Below are 6,354 nucleotides of genomic sequence, written 5' to 3'. Positions count from 1 at the left end.
ATTATATCCAGTTTCCCGGTAGGGAAAATAGACCCAGTACGCGCCTGCTCGTTCCGATCACTGCATATTATATATATATATGTTTATTAACAAATATCAGTAGACAGTCAGAAGAAGAATTTGTATTTTTAATATTTTTTTAACATGATTATCAGCTATTTATGTAGTATAATATATGCACGTAATAAAGCTATAGCTTAAAAATAATAATATAAAACTATAAAAATACAAGTGAGCTCTTCGGTTTGTTTGCTTATTCGTTCACAAACCTTCGAGATTTTTGCTCTCGTAACGCAATAGCCCTTTTAATATTGACTTATAAAATAATTGGAATATAAAATAAACAACTTTTTTTTTTTTCAAATAATACAGTCTTAAATGCACGCGTTCAATTAATAAACAAATTATTTATTTTTTTTTGTTACGAAACATTTATTTTACAGTAGGAGAAATATACTTACGTTTATTTTTAAATATTATTTTTAACTGAAATTGAAGTTTCGAAGTCTTGTGTAACAATCGGATCGAGTGCAATTTCATAGATATAATTTATTGGCTGGGAACTCAACCATCTTCCGGAAGATATATTTGAAAGCCTCGGACCTAACCTACCAGTCTCCAATATAATAGCCTTCCTTCAACAGTCTGGTTTGCTCAAACTCATCTAATAACCATACCTATACACTAAATAATTATTTTTATTCTTTGTCTTTTTTTTTTTTTTGTTTTGTTCTCTAACATATAACATGTAACAACATTATTATAATATATTATATCCCAATGGCCTTGCTGCCGAGGGTTTTTGTTTTCTTAATAAAAAAAAAAAAAAAAATTTATTGGCTATTATAAGTAAGTAGTTGGTATTTAGTAAATTTCGTCAAATTTTTTCAAAACGGTCGGGTAAAATAAAAACAAATAATAAGGGCAAAACAATTCGCTTGGCAAAATTATATTTTTTTTTATAATATAAAAACGAACAACAATAAATACTTACCATTTATATCAATAATTCATATTAGCATTTAATAATATGTAATATTATATAGTTTTAAAATACCTTGGATCTCATGTCTACGAAAAACGTCATTATGAAGCACGTGATGGTAATTTAATTTTACATATTTTTGAATATTTTAAGTATACATATATTATGACTAAAGACCGGATTTATATGCATTTTAAATTGTAAAATATGCATGCAAACATGCACTAAAAAAAGTCAAAATATGCAAGGAAAAAATGCAAAACATGCAAAATAAAATTTCAATTTTATATTAGATTTTAATTTTGCAGTGATAATTATTTATTAATTTTATTACATTTTTCATAAACAAAAAGTTACATGTATAATATAGTACAAAAATTTAATTTTTTGTTAAATTGTAATTTAATTTTTAAACATTGATATATTGTAAAAAATATTTTATTAAAATTAAATAGTAGATACATTGGTGATATACTGATATAAATAGGAAAAAAGTACGAACAATTTTATTGAAGGTAGTAAATTATTAATTTGAAAAACAATAAGTTATCAAAGTATGTTCCATGTTTATTTCCGTGAAATTATGACGGCGATCTGTAAGAATGTACTTGTATGATGAAAAACTACGTTCGACATCAACACTGGTGATTGGAGCATATTTAAAATTTGCTATTATATCCAGCGAATAATTTGGAACAGATAAATCGTCGAAATTAGCACTGTCACCTTGAAGTATTTTTGAAATTTCTTTTAAAACCATTAATCCTTTATTTTTATTCAAAACGTTTTTACATTTTGTTTTAATTATTGTACTATTTGCACTAGTAGGAAGTTCATTAACAGAGTTTTCCACTTGTTCTAAAATTTTTATTGAGTCTACAAGGGACAAATTAGAGGTTTCAAGCTTTTTGATACTTTCAACGATACATAAAAAATTTGCTTTAATGTAAGCAAGATCATATTTTACATTAAATTTATTAAAAATTGATTTACAATTTTGAATGCATTTTGTATTATCTTCTAAGTTTTCAATCACATTTTTGAACTCTTCAAAATGATCTGCGTAAAAAAAGGCTGACTCTAGCCAAGTACCCCAACGGATAATTATTGGCTGCGGTGGTAAATGTGTAATTGGCAACATTTCTTTATATAATTGAATTTTATACGGAGCCTTTGAGATATTCTTTGAGACGTAAAATATTTGATATTATAATATTATATAAACGTACCTATAATCTATGTTTTTATTTGTATATTTGTACGGTTTTTGTTAAAATATGCAAAAATATGCAGATCATGCATTAACGTCAGAATATGCAAAAATATGCAGTATAAAATTTTGATATTTAATCAATCAAGTAATGATTTGTGGACACTCATTGACTGCATGTATATGATGTTGAAAATAACAACATGCATTTTATGCAAAATCCGGTCTTTAATTATGACATATCATTGCATATTTTAACAATATAAACATCTGGATATATTACATTTTTAATCCGAACGGGCTTGGAAATTGCTATATCGCTGTACTAATGTCTAATACACACGTGTATCATAATTCATAATAATATGCAATATATATAAACATATTAGCTGGCTGTATATATATAATTATAATAATTTTGATTATATAATTTTTATGTTTTTTTACAACGAATTTTATGAATTAATACTGTAGTACATATTATATGGATAGAGATTAATTTCAAAATTTAAATTGCGAGAAAATTAATTTTTTTTAAGTCATAATCGTAATCCGAACAAATCGTTAGTCTGAATGATCCCTTTCCCCAATCTCGTTCAGATTAACGAGATCCTACTGCATGTAGAATATTATCAATCTAAAAGAAATAAAAATGATTCAAATATTTATGTTGGTATAGTAGTCATGAAGGTATAGTTATTTTATTTTATCTATATCTTGATTGTCATATACGCTCGTATAATTGCAACAGGTTATTTTACAATTATAACATTTGAGTTTTATTAAATAGTATTACAGTCGTAGTCGATTATATTGACTGCATCAGATATGTGTTGTTTATAAGTCTACTAATAGTTAATGCTTTCATTATTTAAAATGCCAAAAATACAAAAGCACCAGTGCATATTTTCAATTTTTTTTGTTACATGTTTTACCATTTCTTGTTGCATACAAGTCCTTGCCCTAATGTCGACGAGTAAGTAATCTGTAAACTGTTAAACGTATAAAACAGATTTAGTTAAACCGTTAAACAACTGAAGCCTAGGATACATGTCACAACCTTGCGGTGGCCGCATGATACACCATATTTAAAACAATTAACTCGTTAAAAGTTAAAAGACATACGTAGTTAATACCTATTTATTAATTATTATTGAGTGTATTATAGTATCCACTACGGATATCAATCATTCTGGTAACTTAACTATCTATAGCCAATGAACAATGGAAGTACGTATACATTATAAAATTTTAAATTATATAAATTAATTAATAGGTATACAAACCTTTAAATGAACGCTCAATCTCAGGTATGCATATTTTGGCTTAACTTGATTACAAGAAATACGCCAGAAACGTAATAAAACAATTGCTCAATATATTGAATTATGCCAATCACAGAATATTAAATTGCGATTTGACAGAATTTATATCGTACAAAAGACGGAAGCATATTAATATAATAATAATACGGGCTCCCGGTCACCTGATACTTCATAGCGTTTTGCGTGCTTATCGCCACTAACCGATCATACTTTGTATAACTACCTTTGTCTATGTATGTGCAGTGTTATACAACTCTTCTAAGATAAAACTAAGTATCTATACCTAATAAAATAAATTATAAATAATAGATAACTCAAAATTATAAGATGTTGTATTTCAAAACAATTTTCCAAAATAATAGCGAATAATGATAACGAATAATAAATAAATTATAGTGAAATTCTCTTTGGGTTTAACAACAAATATAAAATAATTACGGCCCTTCTGGTCCAACAACAAAAAATTAATAATATATAATCAAATAAATTAATAAATCGTTTATTTAAAACAAGTATTATACATATAGATGTGGGCTACAGCTCATATGCGCACATTTACCTTTTTTACAACTTGTTTGCGAATAATAAAAACCTTTTTTCAAAAAAATTTACCCACGTATAGGGTTAAAATGTACATAACCTGCGTACGTACCTCTAAAATTTTCGAATTGGTCATTAGCAGGGCTTATGCATTTAATGCACTAAAAAATGTTAAATGTATACATGTATTTTTGCACTAAAAACAGGCAAAATAAACACTAAAAAAAAAAACAACAACAACATGCAAATACGTTAAATTTACAGCACTGGTCATTAATGATGGTGAAAAATTATTATACTTCACAACATTTTTGTTAACCCTTTATAAAGCTTAAAACTTACTATGTAATCATATTCTAGTATCATAGACTGGTGAGTTTAAAAATGCTGTTTGAGTTATTTGATTTAGCATAGCTTCCTAATGGTCAATAAGCCATCATTATTTACAATTTTTTTTGATTGAAAAAATAAATAATTTTAATTTTAATCACAGTAAATTGTTTACAATTAAGTCCTTAAAATAATACATATTTAAAAATAAGTTCAAATAGTACATATTTATTATACATTGGTTGGCATTTGCATTAAATATGTTAAAATGTCAATTTTTTTAGAGAAACAGAATATATTTTTTTCATATAATTTTGTTTTTTTTTAGTATATCGTTTCTACTAGTATTTTCTTTATCTTTTTTTTTTTTATTGAATTAATTTTTAAATCAGTATCGACTTGAATTTCCATTAATATTTCAAGTTTTAAATTATCAATAAAGCAAAAAAGATTAAAGCTCGTGCCACACGACTTATGCACTTGGCGAGCACAGTGTTCGCGATTATTAAAACGTATTATTACTGTTAGATGACAACTGATGAGAAACCACGATTGAAAATAATCTTTATACTTTAAGACGCCCTGTACACACAAAACTGTACCTACAAATAGGTATCCATTGTTCACAATTTTGTGCGCAAACGAGTAGTCGCAAATTTATAAAATCTATTGGTATGTGCGCAAACGAGTCTCTACCATATATGTGTGTAAAAATAATATTAATAATAAAATAAAAACTCACAATTGGTCGGTGTACGGCTGGCCACTTTCTATCTAGCTATATAATAAATAATTCTCACACACATAGAAAACAGAAAAATGTATGTAAAAAAAGTAGGAATACGAGTATATGTAAAAATATGGCGATATGCACTCAAGATAAGATACAAAATTGACGGTTTGCGCCTACAAATAATAAAACAACAACTACTTACACACACACGGTATATACGAAAACTATTGTAAAAAACATCGATTCGCACGAATACACAAAGATAAAATAAAAATTACCGTGGCGATTATCGGACATAAGAATATTAAAAAAACAATACACGCTGAATGAGAAAAGGACGATATTTTATATTCGACAACGGCAATAATTTTTGGATTACGACAGCCGTAATAGCTCGCACGACTTGACTAGCTGGCGACGACCGATAATGCGTCGACACTAAAAAATCTACATATTATTATTACTATACAACTCACAAACGACACAATTAAGTACAAAAAAATAAAATAAAAATAAATATAAATGAAACATACATGATGTGCGTGTGTAAGTGTGTGTGGAATAGTATAAAAAAAAATATTAAGTAATCCGAGAGCAAACGATAAATACAATATTTGAAATAAATCATAAAAACTGAACAATGACTATGACGTTCGACGATTCATACGTATGTCGTTATACGTTGAAGTGATGGTGTGTGCGTGTACGTGCAGAGCGCTTCCATAAAATAATATTAGTTTTCCAAGTGATTTACTTGAAATTTTGTCAAATGATTTTTAAAACGTATGTAATGTGGGTAACAACTAAGACAATGTAATTATCTGGTACAGCGTTGTAGGGGAGTGATTAACATTTAAAGGTGGAAAATGAGAAGGATTATATGCACATAATATGTTAATAAAAAAAGACACATAAAGTTACACTACTTTCCAACAATCGTTTCCGAACCTATTGTAGTTGTCGTCCCGGTCAGATTAAAAAAAAGAGGTTGTTATACCTATATGGATGATGTTATTTAAGAGGGTGACTGAAAACGCAAAATTCGGTATTAGGAACATATGTGTAACATGCATCTTTTCGGTGAGACGTTCATTCCGAAGACTTAGGTAGGTATGTAGATCACAAATGCTATAACACAGAGCTGTACGTGAATCGGACGAATACGGTTTCTTATAAACACAATGCCTTTCAATAATCGTTTCCAAATTTATTTTTAGTGATCGTCCGGTCC

Source organism: Melanaphis sacchari, unplaced genomic scaffold (assembly GCF_002803265.2).
Source record: "Melanaphis sacchari strain LSU unplaced genomic scaffold, SCAv2.0 Contig47_pilon_pilon, whole genome shotgun sequence".
Taxonomy (NCBI): Eukaryota; Metazoa; Arthropoda; class Insecta; order Hemiptera; family Aphididae; genus Melanaphis; species Melanaphis sacchari.
This window is presented reverse-complemented; position numbering follows the sequence as displayed.